The sequence below is a fragment of the Leptinotarsa decemlineata genome, unplaced genomic scaffold (assembly GCF_025532065.1).
Source record: "Leptinotarsa decemlineata unplaced genomic scaffold, Ldec_3_MD MMD2_P_RNA_scaffold_2, whole genome shotgun sequence".
In the NCBI taxonomy this organism is placed as follows: Eukaryota; Metazoa; Arthropoda; class Insecta; order Coleoptera; family Chrysomelidae; genus Leptinotarsa; species Leptinotarsa decemlineata.
Genome location: NW_027412529.1, coordinates 10,790,927 through 10,810,547, shown reverse-complemented (window position 1 = coordinate 10,810,547; position 19,621 = coordinate 10,790,927). Strand labels below are relative to the sequence as shown.

The window sequence follows — 19,621 nt, the reverse complement described above, 5'->3', positions numbered from 1 at the left end:
TTATGATTTGCCAAACCATTAAGGTATCTTTCGCAGATTGTAATTAGTTATTGAAAATATGTTTAATGGATTCAAAAATGAAAAAAAAACTATTTGGGAAATGCAAGTATTTAATATATTACCAGGGTGGTCGAAGAAGTACCCGGTCTGAACTGTAGATGGCTATATTAGAAAGTAACCAAACTCTAAAGCATATGTTTGAGGTTTGAAGACGCTGCGTTGTTAAGTATTTGTTTGGCAGTCATCAATAGTGAACGTTTTTGACGATTTTTTGAAAATGGAGAAAATTGGTCATCAATATGTGGTACAATACTTTAGTTTGAAAGACTTCAGCTGAACCAATGTAAAAGCTAAACTGGATTCTACTCTGGGCGGTGAGTCTGCTCCTTCGATCACAACAGTACAATATTGGGTAGCAAGGTTCAAACGAGGACGTACGAGCTGCCAAGTCGAGCATCGCAGTGGTCGACCAAATAAGGTGATGATTCCAGAAACGGTGAAGAAAATCCACAAAGTGGTAATGAATGATCGTCGACTAAAAGTGCGCGAGCAAGCAGACTCAGTAGGAATTTCAAAAAGTGCGGTACATGTTATATTATCTGGAAAATTGGACATGACATAGTTATGTGCAAAATGGGTGCCGCGTTTGCTCACACTCTAGCAAAAACAGTGTTGTAAAGATGGTTCAACTGAGTGTTTAGCAAAATTTCACAGCAACGAAACAGAATTCTTGCGTCGTTTCATAACCATGAATGAAAAGTGGGCGTATCACTTTACACCCGAGACAAAAGAACAATCAAAACAATGGAATCAAAAGAGAGAAACGGCTCCAAAGAAGGCGAAACCCGTATCATCTACAGGCAAGGTCACGGCATCGGTTTTTTGGGATGCGCGTGGAATAATTTTCATTGACTATCTTAAAAAAGTTAAAATTTATCAACGGCGAGTATTATTGATTGATTGATAGCACTTTATTTCCAACAGGCATTCATTCAATTACAGGAAATGTACAAAGGTGTTGATGAAAATATATGCAAAACAGTATAATTAGTTAAAAAAAAAAGATTGCTACAACTAAAAGAAAAATAAGTAGAAATAGAAATATATCACAAGAAGCGAAAAGAAAAAGTGATCATACTTAAAAGGTTCTAGTGAGAATACATTTTAAAATAAAACTTTGAGAACTGTGATTGATATCACACATATCACATATTGAATTGTAGTTGTTACAAAGTATTGACACTGGTGCTTTCAAATTGTTATTTGTTCTTACAAGATCACAGTAAAATGTCGTTTGGTACCTGGAATTAAGGCGTGGGATGCGGAAGTTGATCATTTGTAAAAGAGGGGCACACGAGATCTTATTGTTTAGCAGTTTGTGAAGAAAGGAGATTGTGACAAAAAGTCGTCGTGTATTCAGAGATATTACATTAATTGATTCAGAAGGATAGAATAGTCGATTCCCCTCTGAGAATATATTCCTGTGACCTTAAAAGACAGATATTTCAAAAAAATTTTTGAACAGCATCAATATGATGTATGTGGCAAGTGGCAATTGTAAATTGGATACCATATTAACACGCCGTATTCTAGTTTAGACTTCACATAGGCATTAAACAGTGTTATAATCGTATTAATATTCTTGAATTTTCTGGCACTCCTTATAATAAAGCCCAACATTCGATTCGCTGATGAAATAGTGGGGGAAGTGAAAGTGAATTTATAATCAAAAGTGATTCCAAGATCCGTCATCTCATTTACTCGACAAACTGGAATGCTATCAATAACATAAGAAAATTCTCTTACCTATATTCTTTTTTCTAGAAAATGATAAAATGTAACATTTCGATATGTTCAAACGTAAATGGTTCTTGGAACATCAGTCGAATACTAAATCGATTTCATTTTGTAAATTTAAGCAGTCTTCATAATTGTCAATTACTTTGTATAGCTTTAGATCATCAGCGTAAAGAAGTTTTGGGTAGTTCATCATTTTCGCCAGGTCATCAATGAAAAGCAGAAATAAAAGAGGTCCCAAGTTCGAGCCTTGTGGTACCCCTTAGCTAGGTGTGTACCTTCATGTTCTACGTATTGCTTTCTGTCAAAGAGATAGCTTGCGAAAAGATCAACTAAACTTCCAGAAAAGCCAAACGAAGATAGTCGCTGAATGAGGATGTAAAAATCAATTTGGTCAAGTGCCTTTTGCATGTCCGTATAAACTACGTCAACTTGTTGCTTTTGGTCTGAAGCATCTGAAACATGTTGTGAAAGGCATGCAAGATTGGTCACACATGACTTTTGTTCCACGAACCCATGTTGATCGTCCGATATTATATTTCTGATCGAGTTATAAATAAAACCGTATAGAATTATTTCGAAAAGTTTCGAGAAATTGCTTAATATAGAAGTAGACCTGTAATTTTTGACCTGTAACAGTTGTGTCCCCTTTCTTCAAGATAGGAGATACTCGTGCTGTTTTCCAAATCTCTGGAAACGTAGATGTTTTTAAGTAAAAGGTTGAAGACGTGAAGCAAAGGGGTTGATAAAGGGTGGATACAATCTTTTACTAGAAAACTCAGTATGTGGTCCGATCCAACAACTAGTTTGTTTTTCAATTTCTTAGTGACCTTAATAATATCTCATTAATATATGTTCGATATTTATACCCGGAAAATTGTTTGGAAAGTTATCTAACATACCACACAGGAAGATATCCGATATGATGTATACACTGCTACGCGATGTTTTGAACAAGATAATTAAATTTACAATAGGGTTGCCGAAAATCAAAAACATCACTAACGTGCCCGACTAGGTCAGTGGTTTGCACAAAGTCGTGGGTGCAACTAATTAAAAGAAAAACAATGATTTTTAACTAAATGGGGAAGCGCCACTAATGTTTGTTGGTCAGTTAAAAATCGGAAAACTGCCCAGTTATTGGGGAAGCCCACTATTGAAATATTTAACTTCTCATAAAAGTAATAATTCTATTTGCAATGACTAACGAAGTTTATTACAATAATAAAAAAAGAAATACAGTGACCCCTCTGTTTGCCGATTACTCACTTCAATTGCTAGATTACCACTATCATAATACATTCGCTAATATGTGCTAATATGTGACGTCACGTAAAAGCTTACACCACTCCTCTCAATGAGGTAACTTGTACATTTTATTATAGGAAATAAATAAACACCGGGTTCTTTATTCAAATAACTTAGTCTAAACTTAGCTGCTTTTCGGGTGCTCCTTTTTCGTAAGCTGCCAGGGAATGAATACTGATCCGGCAGTATCGGTGGATACGGATGTAGTAGGAATCTGTTAATATTCCCAGTGGTAATTATTAGTAAAGGTAACGATCAGAAAACTTCTTCAAGAGACTGATCTGGCAATCGATTTCAATTTCCCAAATTCAAGCTGATGCAAATATGCCTTTCTTAGGAATATTCTAACACCCTCCTAATAATCGAGGGTGTTTCCAACACAAAACAAAGATCGTCCTCTGAGAATTGAGAGAAAATACTGACTATTTGCCCTTTTTATAAAAATCCTGCTTTTGCAGCGGTGGTTTCCAATATTGTCCCAAAATACTCCAAACTTCACAATATCAAAAAGGAACCACAGTTGGCTGAAAATTCGAAAATCCCTTCTAGGTATTTAACGAGCGAAATAATTCAACCAGGCAATCAGTTCATTCAGCAATTCACGATCGAAAAATATCTTTCCGCCAAAATTTCCGTCCTTATCCTTATGTCATTGGGTGTGAGAAAAAAAAGGAACACAACCTATTTACCGACCTAGTCGGTGTCATAGGCGGGTTAGAAAGGTTTTAAATATACATAAATTCGCATGTGGAAATCAATAAACTAACCGATTATTAAAAGTATAAATAAATTGTTTAATTTATAACAATTTATAATTCGCAAAAGCGTCGACGATATCCTGAGGTTTGGAATAAGACTTATTGTCATCCTTCATAATGCCGGGAATTCTAGAATTGCATTTTTTACTCTTAATAAAATTCCAAAAAGTACTTGGATTTCCGTGTATATTGTTTTCACTCTCAACAATGAAGTTTTTATAAGCTTCATTAATTTGTAGCTTGACTTCAGCTCTTAGCTAAATAAATTGTTCTCGATAAAAAGATGTATTATACTTTTTTAAGTTTTTGTGGGCCCGCTCTTTCTTTCGAATATTTTTTATAATAGTTGATGTGAACCAGTGCGGATATCTACGGGTACGATTAGATTTTAGGGGAACAGTGACGTTGAAAATGTTGTACAGAATATTGTTCAAATTATGACACGCAGTGTTTACGTCTGTTTGTTCTAAAACACGAGACCAATCTTCATTGGCAACAAGTTGATACATCATAGGAAAGTTGGCTTTTCTGAAATTATTATTTTTTGATATGTCACAAGAATGAGAGAAGTTATTAAAATGATCAGGACTATGTGAGGTTATCAAATCTATTTGTATGGAAAGGTGATGTTTGTCCTCGTTTACAAGTGGATCCATATCCCTACGAACATTACAAACAGTTTTTGTTAGAACGAGATCTAGAGTACGATTATTAACATTCAAAATTTTGTTACATTGATACAGTTCTAAAAATTCCATAAAATATTTCAGTATTCTTCCCTTCCTTTGCTTATGCGAACGTATTGCAACGTTTGAGTGAAAAAAATCAAGCAAAAACGGCCGCAGCTGGCTAAGAAAAAAGTGTTGTTTCATCAAGACAATGCACGAGCTCACAAATCCATTATCGCAATGACCAAAATTAACGAATTAAAATTTGAATTGCTACCTCATGCACCCTATTCGCCAGATTTAGCTCCCTCGGATTATTATTAAACTTGAAAAAATGGTTCAGTGGTCAAAGATTTTCCAACGATGAAGGAGTGATGTCGGCAATTGATGGCTATTTTGAAGAGCAAGACAGTTCTTATTATAAAAACGTTATCGAACTTATTGAATGTCGCTGGGGAAAGTATATAGAGTTGCAAGGAGATTACGTTGAAAGATAAATACATTTTTTCCAAAATTTATGTGTTTTCTTTGTTGGGCCGGATACTTTTAGGACCACCCTCGTAGTTACCGAAACTTGCATTATTTGATGTTATTTGATCCGTAAACTACCTGGAAATGAATTAAGGATAGTGAGCTGGTTCTTGCACTGCAGTAAAAGGATAGGGTGTCTAAGGGAAGCACTCGTTTAGGCTAAATTAAATACGAAGTTTTCTCAAATACGTTAACCAAAAATAGTACTAGACCGAAAAAAAAAAAAAACGCTCCAGTAAAACGCGTGTACAAACTCATTTTATTGCTACTGTTGTGAATCATGCCCGAAAGAAAATAATGCCGGCTGCCACTGCTAACCATAAACCAAACGTGACGTAGCTAAGAGCGCGCGAATGCACGACGATTCCCCGCTACTCGAGAAACAGCGAGAATAATGCTACCGACTTCGACAGAACATTTGATTACGATATTTGAAGGCTAGCCACGAGAATATCGAGACAGTCAAGTGGAAGCTACAGTGCTGTATGCGATGTGATCTAGTAAGGCGATAGACATTCAAATAATAGTTGAAGTTTAGTTGAAGTGTTTGTTTTATTTAAAGTGAAATAAAGTTAAGTTTGATTATTCAGCATAGTCAATTACTGTTCAACCCACGGGGAAAAACGTAACACTACTATTATTTTTCAACTTACCACTTTCAAATCGCAGTATTTGCTGAAAATAAAGAAGGTAGGTACCTGACCACCAAAAATTTGGCGTTATTGAAGTTTACGTATCACAACGAATGTGTATACCAGTCTTAAGAAATAGTTGACTTACTATAAGTTACCAGAAATTAATGAATATAGTTTAAAAAACTAATGAACACGCTTTTAAAGAACATCGAACTCAATAGTTTAAAATATTTTTTTATATAAGCTTAAAACAATAACGAACGAAAAATATTAGTATTATTGTGAAAAAAGCGAAGGGCGCTTGATATACAAAAAATATGGCATAAAGCGCCCATAAAGCGCTTTTTTCACAATTATACTAGTATTTTTTGTTCAGTGTCATTGCTTTTCGTTTGAAAGCCGTGGATTTTTGGAATTTCTTCCTGACGCTTCGCTGGCGCGAGTGGCTAGCTTCTTCAGAGGTTTAACCATCATGGCTTGCTGTCATGATGGTTAAACCTCTGAAGAAGCTAGCCACCCGCGTCAGCGAAACGTCAGGAAGAAATTCCAAAAATCCACGGCTTTCAAACTCGAAAAGCAATGACACTGAAAACCTCAGCCGTGAAAGTCTAAACCATTTTGTTATTTTTTGTTCGTCATTGTTTCAAGCGTATTTAAAAAATATATATTTAACTTTTTAGTTCGATGTTCTTCAAAAGTTTTAGTTTCGTATGCTATAAAAGCGAGTTTTTTAGTCTTTTTAAACTATATTTATTTTATCTGAAGTTTGGGATCAATCAGCCGTATATTGTTTAGAAAAATGACCATTGATATTTTCCGATGTGAGTTCGAATTATATCAAGGAGGATGTCCTAGATTCCAGGACATCGGCTGTAACCGGATATAATAATCTCAAGACAGACAATTCCGCTTTCTGCTTCGATAAGTTTGCAAATGCTGCTTCTTAAAAGCTTGGACCACGGATCTGAACCAGAAAACTATATACACCTCAGCAATTTTTGATGCTACATAAAGCTCAGATCTGACCTTTGGAGTATTGTTCTTATGTATGGAGCTCCACCTCTAAGCATACACTGAAGCTGCTGGATTCCATCCAGAAAACACACAACATTGAAGAAAGATAGATGCTATCACGGAAGGTGTTCAAGCAACTTGGCACATTTGATTCCACCAAGAAATACGCGACGGACTGTGACTGCTCATCGTGTTAAGTTCAACTCAGTACACCTCGAACTGTACTGTTAGAGAACCCTTTCACTTGAAGAACTGCGTTTATGTGGAATGATCTTCCTCAGAACGTTTTTCCAAATGGATTTAATCTCCAGCGACTCAAATCCAATGTGAGTCATTACTTTCGTACAGCGCCTTAAGGATTTTCCTGTAGTGCTCGTGTTTTGTCCTTGCCTTATCGACTCTTCAACAACAAATCTGGATTTTGGAAAAAGCACTCCATCCATGAAATTACGACTTTTTTGTCACGGAATGAGTTGAATCCACTCATGTCAACGATGACAGTACGTAAATAACATTCATTAGCTCAAATCCCAGCCATAGTCGTATTTCTCGATTGGACAATGTTGCAAGAAAAGTATTGATGGACAATTCATTTACTATAACTGAAAAATATTCATTTATTATAAATAATAAATAAATTTATTGTAAATAAATATTTATGTTCAATTGCATTCTGTTTACTAGTCTGTGTCAAGAAACTACCTTTATTTGCAGTAAATGAAATATATATTTACTTATCAATTTCAATATACTTTTAATTTGAGAAACCTAAAGAATCGCCTGAATCAGTTTAATCTATTCATGTCATCGATGATAGTATGTAATGACATTATTTCGCTTATTTGATTAAATCTCACCCACAGGGATCTTGTTTGAATTGAATGTAATATTTTTTTAGGAAAAATAAAATTTTTGGAAAAGAAACGTTATGGCTTTCTACTTCTCCTCCTTTATACAAAAAATGTGGGAACCTTCCAAAGAAAGAAAGGAATCATTTAGTTTCAAAAAAAGGAAGTCTATACAAAGATGTGTAGATCATGCAAAGAAGTAACTTTCAGACACAAAAAAACTAATCTCTTCTGAAAATATACCCCTTTCAATTTGAAAAAATATTATGTTTTCACATTTTTTATATGTACCTACCAAACTACAAGAACAAAATAGGGTTCTTTTATAATAATAATAATAATAAATGGCCTTTATTCATTGACATACATTGTTTATAGAGAAGAAGTAGATACAAAAATCAATGAAAAGGCGAAGTTCAGCCGAGGTTGTTTTACAACTTAACCTAGGGGATATCATGTATTATATAGAAATATAAAAATGATTACCTAGTAGGTATACATTAATAAGCGGGTAGTTTATGAATCTTTGTAAAACAAAGAAAAAACAAAGGCTATAAATTTCAAAATAAATAATAAAAATCTATTTAGCTTAAATAAGTTGAAATATACAGGGTGTATCTGAATAAGTGTAAAACATTTAAGGAGGTGATTCCTCATCGAAAAAAAGATAGGATCTTTCATATAAAGAAACTTCATTGGAGCATCCCTTGTTAAGATACAGCTCCTTAAAGGGGGTACACAAAATTTGTATAACAATTTTTTTCACAAGCACTGAAAAAGTTACAATATTGAAATTCACCTGACGTTTTGTACTACCAAAAAGACACTCAGCCAGTAATTTATTTGGTTTACCCCATGGTTGTAAGGGGTGGAAAACTCAACCCCTAAAATTTATTTCCAATGTAACTTTTTATCTTATTATTTATTTTCCGATAGCCTGTTTCATTCTAAACAAAAAATGTCTCTTGGATTTTTTGCCCAAAATAAACCAGTTCGCAGCAAAAAAATATTTTACGAACAACTACAGAGATACATTGTCATAAATGCGAACTGGATTTATTGTTATTTTATAGTTAGTACCTGTATTGAACGATTGAAGGGTAATGAACAAAACTAATTTATTAATAACAAAACACACAAGATGTAGAAATCATAGTAAATGTTCAATATGTCTATAATATTCTTGGAGTCTCTCTGATTACCCTGCACGCATCGATGATGCGGTTTCTTAAGTCCTCTACATCGCGAACAGGGGTACGATAAACCAAATGCTGTGAATGGCCCCAAATAGAGAAATCGCGAGGATTGAGATCCGGGGATCGAGCGGGCCAGTTCTGTGGTCCTCCTCGACCTATCCACTGATTTGCATATGTTTCAGTTGAATGCTGACGTGCCACTTCTAAAATGTGAGGGAGCCCCATCATGCATAAAAACATATCCCTTCTGATGCCCAAAGGAACTTCCTCCAGCAGTACTGGATGCACTTCTCTTAAAAATTGAACGTATGCCTCACCATTTAATCGAGGAGGTAGAATGAAGCCCAATTAAATCATCCCCAATATCTCCGAGCCATACGTTAAGAGAAAACTGTTCTTGATTGTTAGTTTCGACAATAGCGTGAGGGTTTTCATCAGCCCATATGTGGTAATTATGAAAATTAATAATCTTTCCCCGAGAAGAACTACATTCGTCTATGAATTCTATCGTCTTCAGAAAGTCACAATTTCTTCTAATCATTTCCAGCATCCAATTGCAAAATTTAAGACGGTTCGGAAATTCTCGCGGTAACAGTGCCTGTACTCGAAGCAGATGGTAAGGGTATAAGAGTTGTTTCTTTAAAATTCGAAATACCGTCATATGATCAACATTTAGCTGGAAAGCAATCTTTCTAGTACTGGTAGTAGGTTGTTCTTCAATCAAATTAAGTACTGCTTCCTCAAGCTGTGGTGTTCGTACTTCTCGATGGCGACCATAATCCTGCGTTCTTTTGTCGAATGAACCATATTCTCGTAATCGTTGATGAAGTCGAGCAAATATTCTATGTGAAGGATGCTGCCGTTGAGGATACATTTCAGCATATCTTCTAAACCATTCCCCTGCGACAGACCGTAAACGTAATGCATATCAGCCATTTGATAACAAGTGAATTATTAAAATAACAAATTAGGAACAGAACAACAACACACAATTAGTATTAATTCAATTCCAAAAATTCACAAACTGACAGCGTCATACCAATTTAATTGTCACTATCGCTAATAGCGACTTACTAGATAGATTAGTTTCGTATTTTCACATTTTTGACGATGTATCTCTGTAGTTGTTCGTAAAATAATTTTTTGCTGCGAACTGGTTTATTTTGGGCAAAAAATCCAAGAGACATTTTTTGTTTAGAATGAAACAGGCTATCGGAAAACAAATAATAAGATAAAAAGTTACATTGAAAATACATTTTAGGGGTTGCGTTTTCCACCCCTTACAACCATGGGGTAAACCAAATAAATTTCTGGCTAAGTGTCTTTTTGGTAGTACAAAACGTCAGATTAATTTCAATATTGTAACTTCTTTAGTGCTTGTGAAAAAACTTGTTATACAACTTTTATGTACCGCCTTTAAGGGGCTGTATCTTAACAAGGGATGCTCCAATGAAATTTCTTTATATGAAAGATCTTTTTTTCGATGAGGAATCACCTCCTTGAATGTTTTACACTTATTTAGTTACACCCTGTATACACATACACGAAAATGAGACAAAGGGAAAAACCATATGAGCAAGGCATAACATGATATATTATCTATCCAGATATGTTTTCAACTTTTTTTTGAAATTATATATGGAGTAGTGTCTAAATTCACTGGGCACTATGCACAGCATTATATTGTTTGATAGAGTTGTAAATAAAACTACGAGAAAAGCAGGCTGTCGAGTATTTTGTAATAATAAAAGTGCGACGGTTTCGTGTCCTCGAATTTTTCTGAGATTTAAAAGTTTTATATCTTTCATAAATATAATTTGGATTTTTGTAAATGAGGAATGTATGTGTATTTTTGACGAGTAGGTGTATGAAATATGTCTTTGATGTTTCTGGAAATCGGGATTCCGTATGAATAACTGATCAAATCGTTGCCAATAAAACTGTATTCCTCTACCTATAATTAATCCAGATGTGTCTAAGACTCTTCAAGAACATCGTTTGTATTTTCGAGATGAACACCTAATGCAAGTAATTAAGTTTTAGTAGAAACTCATAAAAGTGCATTCGATATTCGTGAACCACGTAGCGATATCTCTGAAAAGCCTTTCCCATCGTGAAATTGTTGAGACGCCCTATGATTTATTGTTTTCCACGCCTCGCTCCCAATCATTTTAAACTTTGGACAACTATCGATAAGTATGAAGAATGAAGAAGCGTACGAACAACTACGAGACACGACTGGGGTGGAGGTGCAAAATTGGGACACTTTCCAAGTGTAGCTTTACTCGCTTTGTTATACAGGATGGGGTGGAAACTTGACGAGTTTCATGTTGAAATAAACAAGATCATCTGAACGCGAAAGTCTGGAAATGTAGGATTTTTGACTACCTCCATCACATTACCTAAACCTGTACAAGTTACCCGAGGTACCTCTTCAATTATGATTACCTGAAGCATATTACCTCACTTCTACGTCAATAGAAACTGAATCATTTGGAAGCAATGGAAATTAATAAACTTAAAAATTCAAACATTCAAATGAACTACCAAGTGGATTTGAATAGATCACCATTATTGAACTGAGGAAGTATTATTATTGATGTAGACGTGAGGTAATATGCTTCAGGTAATCATAATTGAAGAGGTATCCCAGGTATACAAAAGTTATAGGGATTCAGGTAATTTGATGGAGGTAGTCTCAAGTGTAGTTACCTGTGGTATATAATAATAATAATAATAATAATAATAATATTTATTGATTTCTTTAGGACATCCTAATATACATATATTATTTTAAAAATATATAAATAAATGACATAATCATCAAAAATGATGATATGATAGAAGACAAAAAAACCATTTTTCAATGATTCCAGAATGGTTTCAACATGAGAATATACATAATAAATATATTACCAAGCAGAAAAAATAAAATCAAGTATGATATTTTATACATAGTTCATGAGTTTTTTTTGAATTGGAAGGAGTTTGTTATTCTCATTCAAACCTTTATAATATAAAGACTTCATCGTACTAGTCAAATTAGTTCGAGGCAGGTGGAATTTTTGGGAGCTGCTCGCTCTTGTTAAGTGGTTATGAATTTGAGATTTATATATACAGAGTTCTTCAAAATAAGTTGGAAACAATAAGTTATGTGTCAGTTTGAAAATGAATATCATTGCTAACTCGTACAGTCTCTGGGAGACAGACAGCCACTGCAATGTACTTAACATGTTTGATATACTAGAATACCTATTCACTTGTAAAATAATCTTCATTCCACGATTCTGTAACTTTTGTAAAGCCGATACCTTATTTTGGTCAAATGAGTATAACAGACTAGCACAATAATCAAAATGGGGTTGGATTATACAATTATATAATGTAATTTATGAGTACATCGAAAGCTGAGATGAGTAAATTTCAGCTCATAATACCCTTCGTGGTATTAGCCAGGGAAGTTGTTGTTTTCTGATAGGCGTCAGTCCATTAAACCTACTGTGTAGGTATATAGAGACTGGCTTGAACGTTTGAAGTTCCATTTGCTTTAGATTTGTTTACTGCCAGTCTTCAAGCATAGCCCACTGACTAATAAGAAAAAAATGTATAGAATACAAAATTATCTATCTATCAGTGGTCGGGTTCTGCCTCAATTATCTTCTCAGAGACAACAATCTGGGTTCAAATAGCATTAAATTCAATTGTTTGTCGAAAAAATAATATTTTAAGGAGAGATTAGTATTTTGGAAAAACATTTTTTTGTCCTTTTACTTCCCTTCTCTAGGTGTCGCAGTGCTTGTTTGAAAGTGGTCGACAATGTTTCAAGGCGAATTTAAGTAGTTCGGACTTCCATTGTCTATTATGATTTGAAATATCTGAAAAACCAAATGAAATTAAAAAGAATATCTGAAACATACAATGGGGAATGTTCCTCAATTCGGGTTATTACAGCAAATGCAAGTTTGAACAAAATAAAGTTGAGTTTAATTCATGAGTTTTTTCAAATTCACTTCGAAAATTATTCAAATTGATGTTTCAAATGTTGGGTTTTAATTTTTAAAGGGACTTGTTTCTAATTCACATAATGGCAATAGCGCCTATATCAAGTTGAAATAATTTATACGTACCTAGATATTCTACTTTAAAAAAGGAAAATAATCAATATAAATCAACAATTAAGGCAAAATATAAATTATAGTTCAATACCACCTCCACAAGCCACATAAACAACATTTGTTTTGTTATTCATTTATATAGAGGAAGATAGGTTAGGTGCACAAAATGTCATGTTACAAAATGTCTCGGAACTCGGAACATAAGTAAACAGAACAGCACTCCTCTGAAATATGTCATCTTTGTTTGTTTCATACAGGTAACAGATTCATTGTCCTTTATTAGCTATAACCGATGTTGGCAAATGGTGAAATAGAAACGAATCCCATTCAATGTTGAATGTATTTTTTCATTCCTCTTTTTTAAGTATTTAAATAATTTTTCAAAGAAAAAGGTTGAAATGATAAATTTAAAATGCGTTGTTTTAGAGCTCTTTTATGAAAACTACTTGATTTTCGTCAGGAGGAACATTCGCTATTATATTAAGCAATAAACCGTGAATTGAAATTACAATAAAATGAAAATGAGCAAAAAATTGAACAATTGAAGAAACAATTGAAATTAAAAAGATTTCAAACCAGGTTACTTCACGATGTTTCGATTGTTAGATCCACAATCGTCTTCGGGTGATGACTGGACTATTTATAGGTCATTCGAAAGCTTTAACCTATAAATAGTTATCTCTCGGAGGAATAGTCCAATCATCACCCAAAGACGATTGTGGACACTAACAACCGAAACGTCGTGAAGTAACCTGGTTTGAAATATTAATTTTAATTTTTCCATCTTTAGTTGTTCAGTTTTTGATTTTTTGCTTATTTTTAATTTATTGTAATTTCATTGCACAGTTTATTGCTTAATATAATTGTTACATTTAGCTATTCATTTTGATTATTAATTTAATTTTTTTCCAGAGATTTAAACAATGGAAGTCTCGAACTAGTAAATCTCACAATGTCGCAATGTTTTGAAAGAAGTGACAGTTTCGTTTTATAATGTTATCCAAAAACGGTGTTGCTGAGGATATAAGACAAGTGTTCTTCTCTCGAAACTTCTTGAACTTTTCGTAAAAAGTTTTGGTCTGTTCAAAATTCTTTGATTTTTCAAATATAGTTTGTCTGATTAGTAGTAATTTCAATTTTTATAGACCAGTATTTTTTTGAAAAATCGCCGGAAAATGTGTTTTCCCATTTTCATTTTCTAATGGCCGTAATGCTGGTTTTCTGCGATGCCTGGAATCTTCAGCCCATCCGTCGATTACACAAAAGAGGGCGTACTTGCACAAGTTATTACACGCTTTTCCAGAATACATTCAGGTCAAAGCAGCGTTGAAAGCTATTGGCTCCTACCGAGCAACGTCTAAATTGCCAAATTGCCAAAAACGACTCTTCTCGATAGGAAGACTTAACAGATTGTCTCTGGTCTGGATTCCTGGCCATACTGGCCTGGAAGGTAATGAGGATGCTGACTCTCTTGCAGAGGAAGGTGCTGCAAGCAGCTTCATCGGACCAGAACCTGTCATATTGGCATCGCTTTAGGCTTTGCCACACAAAGATTCAACACCTTGATGGCAAGAAGATTTATGGATTTCTGGCAGAATCTTCCAGGATTAGCTTACTCCAAGGCGTTTATTCACCCTGCGAAGTTTGAAATCAAAGCTCGACACAAAACGTGTACTATTTTGCAAAGACGAAAACTGATTTAATTTGAAACAGGAATTAGAACATGACCTCCATCAAATCAAATTGTGGTTCGACCACAGGCTCTCTTATCTATTAACTTTGAGAAAACCTATTACGTACCATTCAGTAGTTATGACAACTCTCTACCAGAATATGAAATCAAAGTCTCCAATACGGAAGTCATCAAACCCACAAAGAAAATAAAATATCTTGGAATAATTTTAGACAGAAATCTCAGATGAAACCAGGAACCAGCACATAGACCACATAGTTAAAAAATTACGTTGCATACTTTACAAATTTAAACGGATAGCAAACATACTCAATTAAAAACAAAAAATTATGTTATTTAAGAGTTTAGTAGAGCCCCATCTGAGATATGGTATAATCGGTTGGGGTGGAGTGTCGAAAACTCATCTATATTCCCTTGAGGTCATGCAGAGGAGATTTATCAGATGTATCCTACGGAAACGTTACGACTACACTAGCGATCTACTTTATTCAAAATCTGGATTATTTGATCCCAGACAGCTGTTTTTGATAAATATTGATGCATGCTGTACAGCATAAAAACAAAAAAGAATTTACTACTTATCACCATAAATATGCTACACGTCGAAATCATACTATCGTCATACCATTAATGCTCAAATCAGTTGGGCAGAAATCCTTCCGGTATTTAGGACCAAAACTCTACAGTTTTTTTCCTGAAAATTTAAGATGCGAAACAAATCTCAAAAAATATATGACAAAGATTAAATTATTTGTCAAGAATATATTTCGAGCAGAGATAAATAGACAAATATAAATTTAAATACTTGCTTCCACGATTGTGGATATATATATATATATATATATATATATATATATATATATATATATATATATATTGTGTACTGATTTGTTTGTAGTCTGGAATCATTATGATTAAAATCTCTATATCCATTGATTGTTTGATTTATTTATATTATGTCCAAATGTGTCCAGTTCAAAGTTATGTTTTTATCCATACTTAGTATGGATACATTAGTTATATCGATTCTTCATATTCTGTTTGAATATGTCCAATTTAAACTTATATTCTTATCTATATCTAGTACTTATTTCAATAGATTTATTGGTTTTATTTATTTATATTCTTTTTAAATGTAGCTATTTTGAATGTATATCTTAGTACTTAATTTGAAGCATGAATCTCATTCAATGTCAGATTATAATAATAATAATAATAATAATAATAATAATAATAATAATAATTTATTTAGCCACTGAGGTACAATATGTACATATGGTATGTCACAGGTACTATTTATACTAAACATATACATTTAAAATATAGCAAGTAAGTAAGATATAAAGTTTAAAATCTCAATGAGAGTTTGTTAGTATACTAAACGAAATAAAATAAAACTCAGCTGAAGTTGCCATCCAGATACTCTTGTACACTATAAAAACATTTTTCAATAAAAAATTCCTTAGTACTTTTATAAAAAATATAGTCTGATTTGGAGTTTTTTAAAAAGTTGGGTAGTTTATTATAAAACGTAATAGCACTATACTGGGGAGAGTTTTTAAATTTAGATGTGGTGTGGGCTGGTATTCTCAATAAGCTACCATGCCGCGTGTTATGATTGTGGGATGATGCATTGGTTGCAAAAGTGGACAGATTTTTTCTCGCAAAATTAACACATTTGAATAGATAAATTGATGGTGCCGATAATAGTTGCATTCTGACAAATATCGGTTTACAGCTATCTCTATATTCCATATTGAAAATCAATCTTACAATACGTTTTTGTGCTACAAATATCCTATTAAAATCTCTACCAGAACCCCAAGACATTATATAGAGTGAAATATGGGAATAAGCCATAGCGAAATAGATTGCCAATAGACCTTGTTGGTCAACACAGTTTTTCATTTGCTTGATCGCAAAATATGCTTTATTTAGTTTTTTACAGACAATATCGATGTGTTGATCCCAACTTAATGTTTCATCCAAAATTGTTCCTAAAAATTTAACTTCGTTTGCTGCATTGATATTGATATTATCGCACTGAGCTAATTCACTTATGGTACCCCTACTTCTATTATAAAATCTCATCGATACCGACTTTGAGGTATTCAGAACTAGACGATTACGATCACACCAGCTTGTGAACTGGTCTATAATCAGTCTAACTTTTGTTAGCAAATCATCTGTAGTAGGTCCAACGACTGTAATGGTGGTGTCGTCAGCGAAGATAGTTAAATAGCAATCACTCATATATTCCGACAGATCATTGACAAAAATTAAAAACAATAGGGGACCAAGAACAGAGCCTTGGGGAACCCCCAATCTAACCTCGCGTTCATTAGATATTGAATTTATTTGCTTTACAATTATGCTACGACCATTCAAGTAAGACTTAAACCATAGTACTATGTTATTAGGCAAACCAAGCACACTTAATTTGGTCAACACAAAATTAGTTGATACCGTGTCAAAAGCTTTTGACAGGTCAAAAAACACACTGATAATAAAATCATTTTTATCAAGTTTTTCATAAATATGACTGAGAAAACAATTGCTAGCTGTTTCAATAGAATGATTTTTCCTAAAACCGTGTTGGCAGTTTGATAGCAGGGTATTACTTTCCAGATAGCTGATAATTCTGCTAGCCACTAATTTCTCATATAGTTTGGAAAGTTCACAAAGCAGAGAAATTTGTCTGTAATTATCTATTTCGTCTCTACTACCTTTTTTAAACAACGGTATAATTAGAGCTTTTTTGAATTCATCAGGAAAATATCCTTGGATGAATGATTGATTGAAAAGATAAGTGAGTGGGTCGATTATAGCATCTATTATGCTATTAATAGTACTCACAGATAGATCATCAAATCCTGATGACTTTTTATTTTTCATTAATTTTAGGGTATCATGTATCTCACGTTTAGTTATCGGACTGTCTTCGTATGGATAGAGAATATTAAGCTTAGTACTTGTAGTGCAAGGCAGTGATAAGTTTAGTCCAAAGTGATTATTTATGAGAGATTCGGGGGCCTTTGAAAAATGCTCAGCAAATGCTTCAGCTACTTCTAAGGGCTTCCCAATGGTTTTGGATTCAAGTTTCAGGTTGATGTTACTTTCAGCACAAGAAAACCCACGTTTGCCAAGCTGATTGTTTATTATATTCCACGTTTCCCTAGTTTTATTGGTAGCATTACTAATTTTTGTGGAAAAGTAGTCTAATTTACTATGCCTAATGTTTTTTTTATGCTCTTTAAGCCTATTTTTATAATTAGACATGCTTAGCAAGTCAATTACTTGAAAACTAGTTAAGACATGGAACATTTCTCTCAAATATTTTCCCTCTTCGACAAGATCATTGGTTATCCAACGATTATTTAACTTTTTCGCTTTGACAATTTTCTTTGGACAGGAGACTTCAAAATACCATTTAATAGATTCCAAAAAGTAGGAGAAACCTTCCTTAACTGTGAAATAGGAAAGAGTTGGGAACCATTGTGTATTATTCAGTCTCCATCTCATTTCACTGATATTGTTGGGGTGCACTTGACGTTTCAGAGATACATACGCATTAGGATTACTTTTGAGCTCATGATCGACCTTATCCAAGTTTAACGTCAAGATATGAGAAAGATGATCAGCAATATTTGGTTGGATTAGCTTTCAATCATATACGTTTGAAGATAACGTTGTTGCCATATAGTCAATACACGTACTACTGGTATACCCATTAATATTAGTGAAAACTCTTGTTGGACCTAGCATATTATTAAACAGCTGAAAAGATGAAAATAAATCTCTTAATATGTTTGCGTTCCTATCATTTGAAAGTAAGTCAATGTTGAAATCCCCACAAAGAATTATGTTTTTAGACCTTTTTTCAGCAATATGTAATGCCTGCGACAAACAGTCAAAGAATTAATCTGATTCACCACTAGGAGGTCTGTAAGCAGTTATAATGACAATTTTCACACTATCTATTACACAGCACATTGCACATATCTCAATTTGGCATTCTGTAGACAGGTGTTTTATTGACTCAATATCATTGAAACAAATATTTTGATTTACCAAAATGCACGCACCACCCCGAATATGGTTTCTTCTACAAAAAATAGATGCCATTTTGTAATCATCAAAATTCATAAAAGAATGAAAATCTCCAGTAATCCAATGCTCACTCAAACAAATTATATCAGTGCTATTACCCTTTACAAATAATTCCAACGAATTAAAATTATTAAATAAACCCTGGACATTAACATGTATAATATTCACGTTAAAATTACCATTACATTTCTTAATTAAGGAATCAATAGATGAGCTTCCTGGGATAGGCGTGGATATAAAAAATGTTGAGTTTCCTTACTCTTGGAAGAAATCGCTTCTTGTAACTCATGTGCTAGTGATGTTGATTGCGTTGCCATTGATTTATTAATGCTGCCACTTGCAGCTGTCAAGTCGTTAATAGTTAGTTCAAGATTACGTTGCTTGGGTTTCGAAAGACTTGAAATTATAAGACTCCAGATTGCTTTAGATAAATACCATTTTCCTTTTGATGATATATTATAACCGTTTCGAAGGTAGTTCGATTTCATCAAATAATTATTGCAGTCAAGTATAAGGCAGTTATGTGCTGGGTTCATCATATGAAGCGTTTTTTTCAACTGTAAATTGTTTTGGTATGGATGGTATGGATGGATGACTACGTCATCCATGGATGGATGACTACGTCATCCATCCATAGAATAACTATGTCATTTGTGGTAAAATGACTGGTGTTACTCACCACTGTCTCCACGAGTATGGAAGAATTACAATTCGGTTTCAAAATGGACTGAATATGATAATTTTCTTTATTATGCAACATCAAGCATTTGAGCATATCTCTTCCTTGTCAATTCAGTATTCTCATTCCTTCCACACATAGGCAGATCATTTTGCCTCCTAAGATGTATTGTTCACTGTTCATTTCTATATGTACATGTATATTCACTGTAAACAATCTTAAGAAAGTGAATAAATACATATTATTATTAGTTGTTGGAGTACAGTAGG

At 33.7% G+C, this 19,621-nt stretch overlaps 1 protein-coding gene across 1 annotated transcript in view; it reads left to right on the top strand.

The window, feature by feature from the left end:
* The window catches only part of LOC111508752 (uncharacterized), a 46,504-nt gene that overhangs the window by 25,779 nt on the left and 1,104 nt on the right, over positions 1-19,621 (top strand). The gene's annotated exons all lie outside the window — the stretch shown is intronic.